This window comes from Anolis carolinensis, chromosome 1, assembly GCF_035594765.1.
Source record: "Anolis carolinensis isolate JA03-04 chromosome 1, rAnoCar3.1.pri, whole genome shotgun sequence".
NCBI classification, from domain to species: Eukaryota; Metazoa; Chordata; class Lepidosauria; order Squamata; family Dactyloidae; genus Anolis; species Anolis carolinensis.
The window spans coordinates 53,499,249-53,519,473 of record NC_085841.1 but is presented as its reverse complement, the minus strand read 5'-3'; the positions used below and the strand labels follow the sequence as shown (position 1 = coordinate 53,519,473).

At 39.7% G+C, this 20,225-nt stretch overlaps 1 long non-coding RNA gene across 3 annotated transcripts in view; it reads left to right on the top strand.

Moving 5' to 3' along the window:
* LOC134297323 (uncharacterized) overlaps positions 1-19,086 on the top strand; it is a 64,851-nt gene extending 45,765 nt beyond the window's left edge. For 2 of the 3 annotated variants that reach the window (XR_010004027.1, XR_010004028.1), the window contains one exon: positions 9,722-19,086. This is a non-coding gene — a long non-coding RNA (uncharacterized LOC134297323). The remainder of the gene's footprint in view (positions 1-9,721) is intronic. The other variant, XR_010004029.1, reaches the window with a different exon arrangement.
* The last annotated feature ends 1,139 nt before the right edge of the window (positions 19,087-20,225 follow it).

Below are 20,225 nucleotides of genomic sequence, written 5' to 3'. Positions count from 1 at the left end.
TTTTTCTCCTCCTCCTCCTGGCTTTTTCCTCCCCCTCTCTTGCCTCTCTGTGAGAGACTCTTCGTCGTCCTCCTGAATTCTTTCTCCCCTTTCCTAGTTCTCTGTGAGAGATTCTTCACCCTTTCTGGCTTCTTACTTCCATTCCTTAGTTCTCTCTGTAAGATTTCTTCCTCCTTCTCTTGGCTGCTTTCTCGTCTTCCTTCTTTGTAAGAGACTCTTCTCTTTCCTTTTTTCTCCTTCTCCTGGCTTCTTTCACCCCTCTCTTCCCTCTCTGTGAGAGAGTATTCTTTCTCCTCCTGGTTTCTTTCATCCCTTCTCTACTCTCTCTGTTGGATATTGTTCTTCATCGTCCTGGCTTCTTGCTCCCCTTTCCTGGTTCTCTCTGTAAGATACTCTTCTTCCTCCTCCTTATTCCCAATCCTTAGTTCTCTTCTTCCTCCCCCTCCTGGCTTCTTTCTCCTTTTCCCTCTCTGTGAAAGACTCTTCTTCATTTTCCTGGCTTCTTGCTCCCCTTTCCTAGTTCTGTGTGAGGGACTCTTCCTTTTCCTCCTGGCTTCTTACTCCCCTTCCTTAGTTCTCTCTGTAAGATACTCTTCCTCCTCCTCTTGGCTTCTTAATCCTCTTCCCTCTCTGTGAGGCACTCTTCTTCTCCAGGCTTCCTGCTCCCCTTTCCTATCTCTGTGTCTGCGTGAGGGACTCCTCTTCTTCCTCCTTGTCCTTCCTCCCTTCCTTCTCCTCCTCACAGCCACCAGCCATGAGATATCCCTCTTTCCCCTTCTTGCTTTAAAGCTCCTCCCCTCCTCCTGCTTCCTCTCACCCACCTGGGGCTGAATTAGTTCTCCTCTCCATGCTGCCTCTTCTCTCTCTCTCTCTCTCTCCCACCCTCTCTCGCTCAACCTCTCCCGCCTTCTCTGTCTTCCCTTTTTCTGATTTGTGGGTGTTTTTGGGTGTCTGGTGGAATTTAAGCCAAGGAGGCTCTGCTTCCTGGCCTGGGGCTGGCAGCTCAAGAAAAAGAGGAGGAGGAAGGGGGGAAAGACTTTTTTGGAGGAAGGAGGGGAAGAGGGAAGGAAGGAAGGCAGGAAAGAGGGAAGGAGGCAAAGGCCAGTCACTGTGAAGAGAAGGAGCTGAAGCATGAGTGAGCCACCGAGAGAGAGCGAGAGAGGCTTCAAGCTGCCTTCTTCCAAAGGGAAGAACTAGAAGAAGGAGCACCAGTTAATGGCGTCCCTAGTAGATTTGGCTATTTTTCTCCTATGACATTTGGAGCACTTTGCAGTGCCATTGCTGCGTGTCCCTGCCTGCCTGGCCTTGGTGTCCAGCCCAAAAAAGGGGTGGAAGGGGAAAGGGGGTCCTTTTATTTTTCTTTTAAAAATTTAAAAGTATATAATTAATAGAAGTTACTGTCAGAGTATTTGCAGCACAGCAGTAGTTGGATGGAAGCAGTGGAGCGCAGAACGAAGAGACACTCAGAGACATTGGTAAAACTATTTACAAAGTTTTACTGTATGCAGCAGTAATCAACACAAACAGACTTGCAAACGACAGATGAACACAGGACTCTTTTGTTCTCAAACAGAACTTGACTCGAACTCTAGGCAGACAGAACTCAACTGAACTGACGCAATTGATATACACCAACACTTGTGTCTGGATACTCCCTAGTTCCAGCCACACATCAAGGTCATCATAGCTTCTTGGCAATTAACTCTTTCCACACTATGGTACATTCTGGATGATGCAATCAGTTGCAATACAAGCATGGCACAAATTGCATTTAAACACTATCAATACACAAATCCCACATTAACAGTTACAGTACTACAAGACCCATCCATCTACCCCAGTCAGTCAACAGGTGGGCCACTCCACACCTGGATTGTTCTGCCATGTTACATTCTCTGCCTGGCTCCCTTTCCCAGTTTGTGTGTTTGCTTGCGTGAGGTTGTGCAGTACCACAAGACCCATCGCTCTGCTCCCAGTAACCCAGTCAGTCAAGAGTTGGGCCAGGGCCACTCTAACATCAGGAGTGTGTCAGGAGTGTGCCACGTTACATTCTCTGGCTGCCTGGGTTCAAATTCAAGTCCCATTCCTTCCCAGTTTGGGTGTTTGCTTGCGTCCAGTACTACAAGACCCATCCATCTATCCCAGTCAGTCAAGAGGTGGGCCAGGGCCAGACTATATTCTTTGCCATGTTATATTCTCTGGCTGCCTGAGTTCAAATTCACAACAGGTACAAAAAGCAAAGTTTCTGAAGTAGATCAAGGACTTTCAAAGTGAAGACAACCCAATGAAACAGGAAATAAGACTTTCAAACCAGGAACAGATTTCTGCAATTATTAAAAATGGTTTTTCTTTAATAAAAGCTTTGAAAATTTGTCAAAAATCAGAGGATAAGGGAAACGTGCTGAAATTTGGTGAACTAGCAGTGGTAAACGTGTTCTACCTCTGCACCAAGGTTAATCAGGAGTGTCCTCTAAAATTCCCCCCTCCAGTGCTGTTTTTCACGATTGCGCATGCGCATCCGCCATTAACTAATTAATTACAAATATTCAGATTTTTTGGAAAGTTCTGAAACTTTTGCTTCAAAATTCAGAAATGACTTTAGAAACAAAGTGCCAGCACCCCCTACTTTTGGAGCAAGTATTGAACCATTTTTCTCATGGATTGCACATGCCTAGTATCTATTATATTTTTTATGACTGGAAGCTGCTCTGAGTCCCTTGTTGGAAGATGGGGTGGGGTATAACTAAAGTTTATTATTATTATTATTATTATTATTATTATTATTATTAACATGTTGACATGTATCAGGAAAAACAAGTTAGTTCGTAAAACTAACCCTGCCTTGAGTCCCCTTGGGTGGGAAAGGCAGGGTAAAAATGTTGTAAATAAAAAAAAAACATTTACATTTCTTATCACAATTATGTATGGCAAGTTTTATAATGTGTTTGACTAATCAGTGTTTTTCTCCTTATGGAATAATGGCCCTTTTAGTGAAAATATCTCTATGAACATATTTAAAATCAATATTCTGCTTGATTATATACTTGTTCCACCAAGAAAATTAGAATTTATCAACAGTGTTATCTTAGAATTATTAATACTATTATTGAAAAGCTTGATAGATTTGAAGAAGTTATCTTACCAAAGTTTAAACTAATATTTTCCTATTTTATTTACTTTTACTCTGCAGAAAGTTCCTCCAAATCAAGTTTTAGAGTAAACATGCTCAGCATCACAGTGCAATGAAAAAAGTGATAACATGGTGGTTAGAAAATACCGCATGCTCCAAATATATACTTTCGCCTTCTAGCACCTTCTTTTTCAAGCATTCTTCATTTAAGATGTCTCTGTGTAGCTATATGTGAAGTGTATAATCAATTCAGCCCCAGCATTTTTGGTTAAGATTTATTGTTTTGCAGCTTGAATTCATTGTTCCAATTCTGTGTTTTGCAAAACTGAGAAGAAAATAATCTCTGTGCTTACTGGAGCAGTGATCAAAACATGAACATTAGATGCCATATCTAGTTTTGAGCAGGAGTCCCAATGCCCAATATACCTAAAATCAAATCACTCATCCAGCAGGTGCAACCTCAAGGAGAATGTTGATGATGGCTATCAAGGGAACACAGCCCCCAAGACAAAATATGAAAAGCAATAAGCACAATCTGATTCACTGCTTGAATAGTGAAAGAGAACATTGAACAAATAAATGCTCCTGCTTGTATCTGCTAATATGTGTATCTCTGATGAACTTGCCCTTAATGCCTTTTGATGGAGGATACTTGCAGATGGTACAAACTCTATTGCAGAGAGAGAGAGAGAGAGAGAGAGAGTTTTAAGCTATCATATGAAAATCTAGACACTTTTCTTTTTGTCTGTGTGGTTCCATTCTTTTATTCTGTTGACAGCATTATTGTTGATGAGGTGTCCCAAGTCAGAAAAAATTCCGTTGAACTAAATGTTATTAATGATGAGCAGAAGATGACACTACTCTGATTGTTTAATGTGATTCTGGAAAATTAACATGCCCCTGTGTAGCTGGAAGAGGGTCAAATAGCATCTTGTTTGTTTTCACTGATCAGAGATAATAGCATAATATATTAGCAGGCTAATATGTTTTCCCCTTCCCAGCAGAGCCGGCCCAAGGTAATTTTCAAGTGTAAGCGAACAGAATTTTGGCACCCTCCCTCCCAAAAAAACACCAATCACTAAAAAATAAAAGTGTTGGATAAGAGAAAATGTTGGATAATAAGGAGGGATTAAGGAAAAGCCTATTAAACATCAAATTACATTATGATTTTACAAATTAAGCACCAAAAACATCATGTATTACAACAAATTGACAGAAAAAGCAGTTGAATATGTGGTAATGTTATGTAGGAATTACTATATTTGCAAATTTAGTACCAAATATTGAACTGGGATATAGGGCTGTGTGGACTTAGATAACCCAGTTCAAAGCAGATATTGTGGGTTATTCTGCTTTGATATTCTGGGTTATATGGCTGTGTGGAAGAGCCCTGAGAGTCCTTAGGAATCCATAGGAATTAAAAGGCCACCAAAAGGGAATCTGGCCCCCAAAACAAAAAAAAACCCCTCTAAAATCAGGACAGTAAATAAAGAACAACACTCTAAAAACAGGGGAAATCCAAACAGGAAACAATCAGGGCCAGCTAACACCTCCCAACCAAGGATGCCCCCAGGGAGGAAGCAACCAGACTTTGAAGCTGCAAGGCCATTACATGCTAATCAAGGTGGCCAATGGCAAAATTCACACCTGTCTCCAGCAGACAAGAGTTCTTCCTTTCTCCCACCCTGGACATTATTATTATTATTATTATTATTATTATTATTATTATTAATAATAATAATAATAATAATAATAATAATAATAATAGTCTTATACAGTATATTCAGGTCCAGATATGTAAGCTCACTTACTTTGATTCCAATAAACCTCACAACCTCTGAGGATGCCTGTCATAGGTGGGGTTAACCATCAGGAGATAAAGTTTCTGGAATGTGGCCAGGCAGCCTGGAGACCTGGCCTCAAGGAGGCGAAGGCAGGCTAGGCCGTGGGAGGCTGCAGAGGCCAGCACGAGGCTTTGGAGGCTGGCCAGGCCATGGGCCTGGGAGGAGGAGGCAGGGGTGCATGCACATGCATGCATACGTGGGAGGGGGAAGGTGAGGTATGCCAGGAGGGTGTGCCCCCTCCCAGTGGAGAGGGAAAAAAACAAAAACAAAAAAGAAGCTGATCATTAGGCGCACTTTGAGGTGCCTCAAGAGGCACCTCAACTGCGCCCCCAGAGGATGGCGCCTTCAGCAACCACCTACTTTGCCTAATGGTTGAACCGCCCCTGCTTCCCAGTCTAAAGCTCTAAAAATCCATGTGCTAGTTTTAACTAGAGAAGGCCCATTGAACCAATGAAACTTACACACTCATTGAAACTTATATAGTCACAGCTATTCTAAATGATTCACTAGATTGACTGTAGTTGGGACTAGCAGATGGATTTCATCTTACAAAAGATGGCTCATTATTTAATGATTGTGCAGACATGAATACATTTGTCTCTCACATGTCATATTGGGTACCTTCAAGTCAATTCAGTAAAGGACCGTAAGGTACTATTTTCTTTGCAAGATGTATTCAAAATAAGTCTGCCTTGGTCTGACAGCCCACCTTGACACTAGCTTTTCATAGTAATGTGTTTGCATGCTCCAATGAAATAATAGAATATGTTGACTATAACAAAGCTGCTGGTAGAGTTTCCTCAAGGAAACAGGCTTCTGCTGACAAATATAGGCCAGAGAGGATCTCTGAATGTTAATGGCAGGGGCACTTTAGCTAACTCCTGTTGATACTGAACAGAAGGAGGTGCCAATAACTCACTTCTAGTTGTATTTTACCATGTAAATGTTGTAATGATGAAAACTCCAAATGAAGCAAGTGATAAAGCTGGAAGGAGGCTTTGTCAGATTGGGAGGCCTTTATCCAGCTTAATTGCAGTCTTGAGTTTTCAAAACCTGAGCAGGGCTATTGATGATTGAGGCTCATGGATGCGCCTCATTTATGGGATCACTATAACTCAAGGCTGATTTGATGGCAAATGTAGATAACTGAGAACCAGCATAGTGTTGTGGCTTGAGCATTGACCCTAGAGACTATAGTTCTCCAGTCAGCTGTGGAAATCTCTCAATTCTAGAAAACCCTATGATGGGTTCAACTTAGGGTTGCAGTAGGTCAGGAACAACTTGAAGGCAAACAACAGCAATCTATCAATAAAAATAACAAAAAATCTAAATATGTTAGAAAGTGTCTAGAATAGGAATGGGAGAACTAAGGCTCGTGGGCTGGATGTGGCCCCTGGGGTGCTTACCTTAGGCCCTCCTCATTTACCCTGTTCTTTTGGCATAAGGACACAGAGGCCCACGGCAGCTGAGAGCCCTCTGGAGCACTCTTAGCCACCGTGTGTCTCGCCGTCCTCCCAACATAATGACGGTGAGAACGGTCCCATCCTTATGCCAGGAGGACAGCTCAAAGAAGGCATGTGGCAGCTGAAAGCCCTCCAGAGCACTCTCAGACACCTCCTGTCTCACCTTCCTCCTGACATGTCAAGAAGACAGTCTGAGGATCAGGGGAGGAGGATCAGGGCAGCTGTTGCATGTCTCGCCTTCCTCCCAGCATAAGGATGGGGCAAGCAGCACCATCTTATGCTGTGAGGCCCACCCCACCCAGTGTGCGAACGGCCCCACTCCTGCCTGGCCCTCCTGACTGGGCCCACAATGTGGCCCCAAGACAAAAAAGTTTGCCCATGCCTGATCTAGAATATGCTGCTTATGGTGAGTATGGAAAAGTGTAGATAATTTCAAGATTCATTTGGCAGGACATACAGTAGCAAATTAAATGGAATGGTTGGATTGTAATAAATAGCCTGAATTCAAGTAAAATGAAAGATACTGCATATACTGGTAGTTAAAAGTGGAGGAAAGATGTCAGAATAGGTGGATTGATTTAGACTGGGGAAAGTACTACTATATGAGCAGTGATTATTGGTATTTCCACCCTCAGTGTGGAAGTGAATCCCTTCTGACATATAGTAGGAGAGGTGTAGACAAAGACATCATATGGTCTGCTAGAAGTTGTTATTATTGCATTGCAGTGCATTATTGACTGCAGTCAATAATGAGGAATGTTGGTAGTTATCATTCAGCAGCATCTGAAGAGTTGCATGTTTCCTAACCAGGGTTAGGCGAATACTCATACATGTTTAGGGATTTAGGTTAATGTTTTATATCTTATGTGTATTATGATGTTCTTTCAAGTTGAATTTATCTTAGAATGACATTATCATAAAAATTTTCCTGGAAAGATTTATTCTGAAGAAGTTTGTCACTGCCTTCCTTTAAGAATGTGACTAGTCCAGGTTTACTCAGTGAGTATTCATGACTGAATAGAAATTTGAACTCTGGTCTTCTGAAGTCCTAGTCCAACATTTAAACCACTACACAAAACAGTTTTTTTCCAGTTCAGCTGTAATAATTGTTTGCTTATTTTCCAACTGTGCAAATTGCTTTCATTTTCTGGGTTACCCTTAGACAAAGCTATATGTTTGATCTGTGCTTTTTATATCAGATTTTGTAAATAAGGACCTGGCTTGAAATTTCTGGATGATTATCTTTTCTTTGAAATGATCTTTTTCAAAGAAATGCATTATCAAATATAATTGTTTGATCTACTCTATAAATACTGCAATTAACCTTGGACCCATCCTTATTCAGATTTTTAAAAGCCCAATAATTGTATTTTTCTTATCTTTTTTCTTAAGATATTCTCAGTGGTGCATGCATTTTATCAATTCCACGCAGAGAAATGCAGACACCTGCTGAGAGAAATGTAATCAATATACTTGCTGAAACGCAGTTGGTATTACAGTTAAAGGGAAGTTTTGTGGCCGGGTCGTTTTCTTGAGGCTATTTTCTATAATGGCATGACTTCAGTGGAGGAAACTTCAACAAGTGCATAGCTAAGATTAGAAAATAAAACAAGTAAAATGTATACTTTGTTGCTCTGAGGCCAAAGTGTTAAGTCTTTTATTTGCATAGAAACAAAAGATAGGAAGGCAGAATGAGGAACACCATTATGTGGGCCAAGCATGGATTGTCAGGCCTTTCAGTCTGGACCATATCCCATCTCCTGCCACACTTTGGATTCTAAATACCATTTACGCCATCTTACTTTGTCCTCCAGTTACACAGTTGAAGGAAGGAAACCGACACATCCTGAAAAGAGTGCTTATATGTATCTACCTTCCTTGTTTTCTGGCTGCATCTTCAGCTGAAGTAAAATCTGTTCCACTAAGTATGCTCACTTCCAGCTTTAGTGTCCCCTACTTTTGAAGAGATCCTACAGCACAGGTGTCAAATCAAGACGTGAGGACCAAACCATATAATTGTATGTGGCTTTACAGATGCTGGACTAGAACTCCTATATTTCTCATCATAGACATCATGAGCTGATGGGAGTTGGGATGCAGTAACATCGGGAAAGGCTGCAGTTTGTTCTGGTTAGTCAAGATAGTGGGGTCTGAATTCAGATACAAGGCTTGTTGATATACCACAGAGCTACAAGTTCTGTTGGGTTTCATTAAAAAGGGATGGGAGTTGTTGTTCAATAACATCTGGGGCCCCGAAACTGGATAAAAACTAAAGACTATATAAAAAAAATTATAATTGGCCCCCTTTCTGTCCATGGATTCAACGGCCATTTGAAGGCAACCATGAGGCTGATGTGGCCTTCAATGAGAATGAGTTTGACATTCCTATCCACTCCTGTCCTACTGCTTGCCAAACATACAACAGATGTAGCTAGCACCAAACTTGCAGACTGTATTTGCCACTTGTTAGCATCCAACCTAAGGTATCAAGATCTGACAAAAATAATGTGGGTTGTTAGTAAAAATTCAAGATCTCCTAGGATAACAAAACAAATGAAATAATTATTTTGTAAAAGATGAGCATGGGGAAAGGAAACTGACTCAACACTGATGAGTTAGTAGCCTGCTATTCTTTTATTGTTTTATGTTTTACCTTCACTCCAAGCTGAAATGCTTCTATTGAAGATGGGCACATTAACAAAATTCTTATTACCATTTTCTTGAATAGAAGCCATTTAGTGGGTGGCTGAGTTTGCTTGTTTTTCTCTTTCTTTCTCTTCCCTTTTTCCTGTTGTATGATGTTTTTTGGTCAGCAGGGACTTTCTTGTTTGTTATTGATATTATGTAAGTCCTTGTAGGAGACCTTTGGGTTGAACCGTGCTTGAGACAAATGAATGAAAAATACTAAATATGTAAATGAAAATAAATGCTGTGGGAATCCTGGCAAACTCCTAATGACTCTCAAAAATGAAGTGTAAAAGTGGTTCTAGAAATTATCCAGAAGACTGATGCAACAGCTTCAGGGATAATTTGTATCTATATTAAGCAGAGGACAGCAGAGTGAGTGGTGGAAACAAAGAAATGACTCAAGGGAAACAGAGGAGGAGCTACTTGTGTTTATTGCTTTAAAAATTCATTTTAGGATAGTAAAGAATGCAGAGAAAATAAGTTATCCTATGCTTGAACCCACAGATGAAAGCTGTTCCCCTAAAAGCTAGCTTTTGACCATGAATTTTCCTTCTTTGACAAGAGAAATAGACTTTGTGCTTGTTTGGATGTTCTAGCAGGACCAAAGACTGGAGACCTCGGTACACTCCTTCTATACCTCGGATGTCATCCTCTTCCACCAAGTGTGCAGCTTCGGGAGGGACGCACATGGGGCGGTGAAGAAGGAAGGGGACACCCGCCTGGCCAGCCAGATCAGCCAAATCAACCCTGGCAATTAATGGGGTGACAGATGTCGCAGCCAGATCACCCACACATCCAACAAGAGAAATAGACTAATTAGCTCCTTCGAAGAAGGGGGAAAGTGATGCCTGCAGGTAAGAAGGAAACAAAAGGTTGCTGGTTGATTTACATGCAAGTCAGGGCAATAGTGGAATACTGGCAGCTCCCCTCAGCATGGTGACTTGCTGGCTTCCCAGGAGCCTTCACAGCTTGGTGTGACCCTGGTGGAAGTGGGAACCGCAAGCCAATGAATTTAAATGCACTCTGCTAGTAGACTGCAGCTATTTTGCTCAGGATGGCCCAACATAGTGTGGGGTGGACTAGATCTTGCCCGGCATTAGGGAAAATGTCTTGATTTTAGATATTATATTGTTCTGTTTTATTATACCACAGTAATTATTATATATTCTATTTATAATCTTCTATTATTTGCTTAGAACTGGATTATATGAGGCCCCTTCTACACAGTTGTATAAAAACCACACTGAACTGGGTTATATGGCAGTGTGGACTCAAGATAATCCAGTTCAAAGCAGATACTGTGGATTATGTGCTTTGGCATTCTGGGTTATATAGCTGTGTGGGAGGGACTTGAGCCTACATTGCCATATAATCCAGTTCAAATCAGACAATCTGTATTTTATAGGCAATGTGGATGAGGCCTAAGTGCACTATGCCTGTGCCCTGGGTGCCATTTTGGCTGAGGGAATTACTAGGATATGAAGTGGGTGGGGCCTAAAGGGGCGGAGCCTACCTTTCTGAGCCATTTCTAAAGGGGGAAAACAGCTCTTTCTTGTTCTCTAATTGGGCTTTATTTTTCTAGGTTTTTTTTTTGTTTGAAAAACATAGACTGGATGACTATGTCTTTTGTGTCCAAATTGGGTGTGATTTGGTTCAGTGGTTTTGTTGTTTACTCCATAGTAAAATGGCACATTACATTTATATACAGATAGACTAGCTGTGCCCGGCCACGCGTTGCTGTGGCAAAATATGGTGGTATGGGAAATAAAGTATTGAGGAATTGGTGGTAGTTAAGGTAAAGGGTAAAGGTTTTCCCGTGACATTAAGTCCAGCCATGTTTGACTCTGGAGGTTGGTGCTCATCTCCATTTCTAAGCCTAAGAGCTGGCATTGTCCGTAGACTGCTCCAAGGTCATGGAGCGCTGTTACCTTCCAGCTGGAGCAGTACCTATTCATCTACTCTCATTTGCATGTTTTTGAACTTTAGGGTTGGTAGAAGCTGGGGCTAACAGTGGGGGCTCTCTCCGCTCCTCCAATTCAAACCTGCAACCTATAATAATAATAATAATAATAATAATAATAATAATAATAATAATAATAATAATAAACTTTATTTATACCCCGCCACCATCTCCTCAACGGGGACTTGGGGCGGCTTACATGGGGCCATGCCCAGAACAATACAATATAACAAAATATAATAGAACAACAAATCATAGCACATTAAACAACACAATAAAAGAAAATATACTACATTAAACAAGATCAAAAGAACAATAAAACCAAGGGTGGGCCACATGAACACCTTTCAGTCCAGAAGTTCAGCAGCTCAGCGCTTTAATACGCTGCGCCATCAGGGGAGATTTCCTAAAGTTTGTGAATATACAATATTTCTGATTTTTTTTGTCTGTTGGAGGCAAGTATGAATGCTGCAATTAGACAAAATGATTACCATGTAATGGTCTTGCAGCTTTAAAGCCTGGCTGCTTTCTCCCTGAGTGAATTTTTTGTTGGAAGGTGTTAGCTGGCCCTGATTGTTTCCTGTCTAGAATTCCCTTGTTTTCATAGTGGTGTTCTTTGCGATATTTTATGTGGTTCTACTGTCTGTGGCCCTCAGAAAACAGAGGATTTGCCAGACTTTGGTGATGGGAATACTTTATTGAGAGGTGTTAGCTGGCCCTGATTGTTTCCTGTGTGAAATTCCCCTGTTTTCAGAGTGTTGTTATTTATTTAATGTTCTGATTTTAGAGATTGTATTGTTCTGTTTTATTATACCACATTAATTTTTATATATTCTGATTTTAGTGTTTTTGAATACTTGGAGCCAGATTGTATTCATTTTCATGGTTCACAGCAACACAACAACAACAACAACAACAACAACAATAGTAATGATAGTAATGATAGTAATAATAATGACTTTGGTAATACACACTGCTTCACTCCCTTCTCAGCTTCCTTTCTGGAAGAATCCTTTCTTGGGAGGTGTTAGCTGGCCCTGATTGTTTCCTTTGTGGAATTCCCAATTTCCCTGCTTTCAGAGTGTTGCTCTTTATTTCCTGTCCTGGTTTTAGAGATTATATTGTTCTGTATTATTCTACCATAGTAATTATTTCATATTACAGTAGAATCTCACTTATCCAATGTTCTGGATTATCCAACGCAGTCTGCCTTTTAGTAGTCAATGTTTTTGTAGTCAGTGTTTTAAATTCATTGTGATATTTTGGTGGTAAATTTGTAAATACAGTAATTACTACATAGCATTACTGCACATGGAACTACTTTTTCTGTCAAATTTGTTGTATAACATGATGTGTTGGTGTTTAATTTGTATAATGATTACCTAATTTGATGTTTAATCAGTTTTTAATGAATCACTTCTGTAATGAAGTATGAATTTTGGTTTACAGTTGTTATGTTTAATTATAGGTATATGTTTGGAATGGGTAAGTATTAGAGTTATCCGTGCGTGGGGGATGGTAGCCAGCTCAGTATTCTGAGGCAGGTTGCCATAGAAACGTAGCTGCTTCTGTAGAAATGTAACTATTCTGAAGCTAGCAAGAAAGGGGCGGAGCTAGCTGGATGAAAAAGGAAGGAATGTTTTTAAAAGAGTTCAGTCTGTGATCTGAGAGTCACAGGGAATAGACTGGTTTCAGGTTTAGGGAAACCAGGGAAGTTCAAAAGTCAGTCTGTGCTCTGATGAGGCACAGGGAAGATGTATTCTAGGTTGATGGGATCAAGGAGACTCAATTGTTCATTTTGAGTCGGTTTTAAATAAGTTTGGTGACTTATTTAATGTAGTCTGTGTCCTGGAAAGGCACAGAGAATCTGTGATAGTATATCACAGGGGTGACTGTGGTTTGAAGTCACTGGATAGTCCATGTTTCAGACTTTGGGAACCAATCCCAGAGATCCATTGAAGTAACAGTTACAAAGGAGCAGAGGAATAGGTTTTAACTACTTTAAGTAAAAGAGTTTGATTCATCTCATTCTAGTATTGTAACTGTTAATAAGAATACCTCTAAGTGAAACATCTTTTGTAACCACCAAATCTGTGCCTGAATAAACTTGTTATTGTTCTTTCAACATCCAAGCCTCTGTCGCATATATTCTAAACCAAGTTACGCTACCATCTAAAGTGAATAAGAAGAAAGAAAGAAAAAAAAGTAAAAGGTCTCCTCCCTGAGTCTTTGGTGGTTGCATCCTTACAATTTGATGGCAGTCGTTACAAATCTTTACAAATTGCTGGCAGCGGTGGGATAAAAAGATTCCCCCTGCCTGAAGGAGCCTTAGACATTCGTAGTCCCTTACAAATTAGTGGCAGTGGTGGGATAAAAAGATTCCCCTTGCCTGAAAGAACCTTAGTCGTTATTAGCTCCTTACACCTTCTTATTATCCAACATATTTACTTATCCAACATTCTGCCGGCCTATTTATGTTGGATAAGTGAGACTGTACTGTATATTTATAATCTTATATTAGCTGCTTAGTACTGGATTATATGAGGCCCCTTCTACACAGCTGTATAAAATGCACACTGAAGTGAATTATATGGCAGTGTGGAGTCAAGATAATCCAGTTCAAAGCAGATAATATAAGATTCTAAATGGATTATATCGCTGTGTGGAAGGGCCTTGGGTCTACACTGCCATATAATCCAGTTAAAATCAGATAATCTGTATCTTATAGGCAGTGTGGAAGAGGCCTAAGTGAAGCCTAACTCTTACTTTCACTTTTCACTTTCTTACTTTTCACTTTTTTAGCATTTTTGATTAAATTACTTAATATATGAAGAGCAACCATTCCTTTTCCATATCCACATAAAGGAAATGATTTGATCCTTGTATCTGCTTCGGTATTGCCTTATGTCTCTGGTTGAGAGTCCTTCTTTCAATGCTTAAAAGTCCTCTCCTGATTCATTATAGTTTATGGAAGTATCCAAAATTACTTGTCTATGCTTTGTAGCAAAGTTATCTTCCCTGTCTTGAATAACATGGAATATACATTAAACAAAGAAACAAATGGATCTCTTGAGATACCACTCACACTATCCAATCTCAGTATCAGTTTTGCAGGTGTATAAGTTTCTTTTTAATAAATAGAAACCAAAACATTAAAATGACTTTGAACAATTAATCAACTTTAGAAAGGAATGATTAAATTACCAGTAAAATGGTCCTACCTCATCCAGAGACACAAGGCAATGCTGAAGCAGATGCAAGGATCCAATTTGCATTTTATGCAACAAAGACACATTGATATTGCTTCATATTTTGTTTTGTTAATTATATTTAATTAGTTCAAGTAATACAATTCTCCATCACAGACCAAATGGAACTTCAAAGTGATCTACAGAACTCTCTTTTAATTTCAAATCATAGGCTATGAAGTGATGACCGAAGCAGGTATTTTCATTAATGAGAATATTGTATGAGTAAAATGGAAGTTTCAACAATATTTTTTAGCCAGGAGTGATGAACTAATTAACTTCCTACAAGCTGAACTTTTGTTTCTGGTTCATCTGTGTAGAAATAATTTGAATTACTAGAGAGAGAGAGAGAAAATGAAACACCTTTAAAATCTTTCCACAATTCATTTGATTTTTTTTTCACAAACCACACATCTTTTAGCTTCTGCTATGGTCATGACGAACATATCAAAATTATTGTTAGCTGTACGATTATTCCTTAAGGCCAAGTTCACTCTATGAAATGTGTCAGCACAATGAAACTTTAAGGATGGTGGCAGTGATTCCTAGTATTTCCTTTTGGACTATATTCAAATATGTGATCAGGACACTATGAAAAGGAACAGAAAGAACTCTGCATTCTTAATAAAAGTGGCATTTTAAAAACCTCATGAGAAGGAGACTCCACTGCAATCTGAGGCAGCATATTCCTTTCAAATATTTAAACATGGCTATAATGCCACCTCTTTTCTTCAAGCTAAGCATACCCAGATCTCTCAGCTGTTCCTTATAGGGTTTGATTTCCAAACCTTTGATCATCTTGGTTGCCCTTGTCTCGGCATGTTCTAGCTTGTCAATATCTCTTCTTAATTGCAGTGCCCAGAAGTGGACACAGCATTCCAAGTGAGATCTCACCAAAGCAGAATAGAGTGGGACTATGACTTCCCTTGATTTCAACACTATATTCCTATTGATGCAGCCTAGATTTGCATTAGACTTTTTAGCTGCCGCATCACACTGTTGGCTCATGTTCGGTTTGTGGTCTACTAAGACTCCTAGATCCTTTTCACATGTATTGTTTTCAAGCCAGCTGTTACCCATTCTTTAGCTGTGCATTTCATTTTCATTGCTTAAATATAGTATCATACATTTCTCCTTGTTGAACCTCATTTTGTTAGTTTTGGTCCAGCTCTCCAATTTATTATGGTCATTTTGAATTCTGATCTTGTCCTCTGGGCTATTAGCTATCCCTCTCAAAGAAGGCTATAGACTTTGTAAGACTTCATCTCCTATCATGCCATAGCATTGAGCCATGGCAGTTAAAGTGGGGTCAGACTACATTAATTCTATATTGTAAATGCACTTTATGTCCCACTACATTCCTCGGGTGTTTGGTAGGGATAAAGCCTTCTTGGTCGCTGTACCCAAGCTGTTCCTAGGAAAAACAAGATGGCTGCCTCCTTGTAGACCTTTCACCTGCTCATTAAAACATTTTAAATCTGACAGCCTTTTAGGAATTATCTGCGATATTCTTTTAATGGTCTGCTGCTCTGCTGATTTTTGACTTCTCTCATTCAGTGGATTTTAACTGGTTTTAGGACTATTTTAACAATATTTTAAATCTGTTTTCCTGGATTTGTATTTGTTTTGATCTTTCTAATTCACCTTCAGTCCCTGTAGTAGGAAAGGGTAGGATATAAATTAAATCACCATAATCAGTATTATGTCTTTTTAAAGGGATCTAAATCTTTAAAGGATCTAAATGAGAGAGATGTCTGACATGGTCAGCAGTTCCTCTCACAGAATGTGTTGAATGAGGAAACCTGCCTTCTTAAGAAACAAAACACTTGTGTCCTTTTAGTACACAGTTATCCTATTTGGAACTAAGGTGATTCCTCATGTAGCTCCAGTCTTCTTCAAAAAGAGCCCTGGGACATGCAAAGTATCACTGCAAGAAGCTGGCGTGATGAAGTGTATTATTTATTAATTTTGCCTGCAGCCCTCTTGTGTTAAGAGATAGCAGCATCAAATGAAATTGAAAGCCTGCTGCTGCTTGCTGGTATCTCTGGACACAGACTCATTTCAGGATCAGAAAGGCTTCTACTAGAATAATTATCAGCTCAAATGGATGCTATAGACAAATAACATCTGCTAATAACTGGAGTTGGAAAGTATGTTTCAGAATGACAAAATACAAATAAATGTGTGAAAGAATTTATAAGATGTTTTCTTTTTTAAATTATGTACTCTTTGGTTCAGTATGCTGCTGCTGCTGCTCAGTCATTTAATTGTCTCCGACTCTTCGTGACCTCATGGACCAGTCCATGCCAGAGCTCCCTGTCGGCCGTCACCGCCCCCAGTTCCTTCAAGGTCAAGCCGGTCACTTCAAGGATACTGTCCATCCATCTTGCCCTTGGTCGGCCTCTCTTCCTTTTTCCTTCCATTTTCCCCAGCATCGTGGTTCAGTATATGAGCAAATATATGGGTCTTTTGATTCCAGGGCTTATTCAGTTGAAGTTACAGATTTTTTTAAATTAGCAGTGATGCCATCTGCAAGTCTCTCCAGACTTTTGTATTCCCTTGCTCTGTCACAGTTATGGATTTCTCCAGAAAGAATATATAATTGTAAGCTATCATTGTTTTATTGAAAAATATTTGGGAGTGGTTTGGTACTGAATGAGTAATTAAGAAGCACTAACACTACAAAAACTCACTCTCAGCGTAGGGGGAACTGCTGGAACTAATATTATCAACACAGCTGCTTCCATTTTTGCATAGTCCTTGACTGTGTCATGAACACTTTTTAAACATTAAAAGGTTCTTTTATTTCATTTTTAGTGAGACAGAGTATATCAGGCACTTTACAGAGAAAGAAGGTAGACACACACATATTATATAGCTGCATTGGTTACACAAACAAAGGAGATATTATATCTTACTCAATATTTACACACATAAACACTCACTCTCCATGAATACATTACCATCCCTTCTTCTGTCTCCTGGAGAAGAGAATTGAACATGGGCCAGATCGAGTTCCCTGCAAATCTGTCATTCTGCTGATACACCATTTTCTCCTTCCCTTGGGAAAGAGGTGAGTGTACAGACCCTGCTGTCTGCCACACTTTTGGAAAATAAGAATGTCTCTTATATAACATTTCTGCTGTTTTTGAAGTTGTAATTGACTGACAGGTTGTTTTGCAGCTAAAATAGGCTGACTCCGTTGTTTCCCGGACATATGTTGGTTTCATGTAAAAAACCATTATGTTTGACTTCATTAACTTAAAAAAATCATTGTCTTTGGCTATGTAAACATATTGTTTGAAACCAGGAGTTAATCATTGTTTCTGGTCATGTCAGCAGTTCAACAGTTTAATAATTTTTCCTTCATCAGTCTTTTGCAGTTTTCCATAATGCTATTCTTCTTAGGATGATGTCTTCAGTCTTTGTTAGACTCCAGTCATATATTTTCATTCATCATATTTATCACAACTGAGTCCAGGGGACTGTAACAATGAGTACTTGAGAACTTACCATTACACCACTATGTGAAACAATGGTGGAAAAATTGAGTAGTTATGTTTGGTTATGAAATGTAAAATTCATGGCTACTAAATAAGAATGAAATATCATAATGATGTTCCCTGGTTATTGTTAAATGAGGAAGATGATTTGTTTGGGATGGTACCACTAACTTCAACAGTTGCCAATGTGATCCATCATGGATTGTGAATATGTGGGCCAAATGCACAACTTTGGATATCTTGTGTCAGTTGCTCACTCTCAGCCTAATTAACTCTTCCTGAAGAGATGAAAGGGCAGTTATAGAATGAAAGAGCACTATATGATCCCTGTACCTGTGGTATATACATCACTAAACTTACTGTGGAAACAGGAAACTGTGGATAGTAGTGAACACCACTGAAATGAAGAATATTCGAAGGAATTTGCCATAGAATCACCATCTCTAATAATTTCTGAGATCCTCCAGCATGACTATATGGTAGCCTCAAGTGGAAACATACCATAGAATAATTTGGAGGACCAAGAACATTTCTAGAGTGGACATATTTTGTCATATACAGATAGATGAAACCATGGGCATGGGAGAGGTACTGTATCTCCTGTGGTTTAAAGGCTGCTCCACTTACTTTTAAAAACTGTTTCATTAATGTAGCTATTTGCCTTGTTTCTCAGAAAATTTTCCTTTGTTCTCACAATAAACCTTCACACGCCTTTTCAATTATGCTAATTTTCTCAAAGGGGGTGTGGCTGCTCCACAACTGCCATTCACTTTTTTTTGTGCTATGTCTTAATTATTAAATAAGCCTGGGGGCAGAAAACTTGTTTTGTTATTCATTTACTTGTAAACTGCCATGTACTGCGATGGCACTATATCAATAAATGATGGCAATAATGATAGAGGTGTGATTAGTTATGTTTGATGACCCTTGAGATTGTTGGAGTATGGTTGTATTTGTATGAAATGTAAATCAAGTGTTTACTGCTAATGAGCAAGAGTGTGTATTTTTCAGTAATGAAATAGTTAACAGCAGGCTAGTTTTGACTGACAGCCTGTTGTGATTGCTATGACCTATCAGGCTTGATTTCCTGCCTTTGAGGGTTGGAACTTCCTCCGGACTGAGGAATGTTGTTATCTAATCTCTGTGGAGTTCGGCTTGAGCATTTGCTGAAGATGGACTGTGAATGCTATGCTCTGAAGCCGAGAAATGCAAACTGTAAATAGACATGTAAATAAAGTTAATCAACAGTTGGACTTCGTCTGCTGGAGTGTTTGTTTGACCAGTGCTGTTTCTCAGCATGGGAATACAGTCTGGAGAAGGAGGTGAGACGAGGATGATGAATTTTGGAATTCACTCTGCAACCCTTCATCCCCTGACAGAGATATCACCCTCCATGTTCCCTTCCAACACAGTTGCTATGGTCTTGAAGTTGTACAATGCTTTACTAGCATCATGTAATTCTTCTTACAAAGGTTTTCATCACAAGGAGATGGAAAAAATGAGGGAAATCACGGGAAAGGGTGGAGTTTCATGGGGTCCTGCCTTTAAAGAAGATGAATAATTTTACTCACATCACACTAAGATCATCTCCTCCAGCTTCTAATTCAAACATCTGCTTAATTCCCATCACATTGGCAGACAATCCCCTCCCATTTTAAGGATACTAGCATACTTTTTAAAACAGGCATCACTGCCTTCAAGACCCTTCCACTGAAACAGATTTAAGATATCTTTCTTAAGGTGGCACATTCCACAGAGTTGTTTGCACTCAAGACGACATCAAACTGGGAGGGATAGCTAGCACTCTAGAAGACAGAAAAAGAATTCAAAACGATCTTAACAGACTAGAGAGATGGGCCAAAACTATCAAAATGAAGTTCAACAGGGACAAATGCAAGATATTTCACTTCGGCAGAAAAAATGAAATGCAAAGATACAGAATGGGGGATGCCTGGCTCGACAGCAGTACGTGTGAAAAAGACCCTGGAGTCCTCGTGGATAACAAGTTAAACATGAGCCTACAATGTGATGCAGCTGCTAAAAAAGCCAACGGGATTTTGGCCTGCATCAATAGGAGTATAGTGTCTAGATCCAGGGAAGTCATGCTAACCCCTCTATTATGCCTTGATCAGACCACACCTGGAATACTGTATCCAATTCTGAGCACCACAGTTGAAGGGAGATGTTGACAAGCTGGATTGTGTCCAGAGAAGGGCAACTAAAATGATCAAGGATCTGGAGAACAAGCCCTATGAGGAGCGGCTTAAAGAGCTGGGCATATTTAGCCTGCAGAAGAGAAGGTTGAGAGGAGACATGATAGCCATGTACAAATATGTGAGGGGAAGTCATAGGGAGGAGGGAGCAAGCTTGTTTTCTGCTGCCCTGCAGA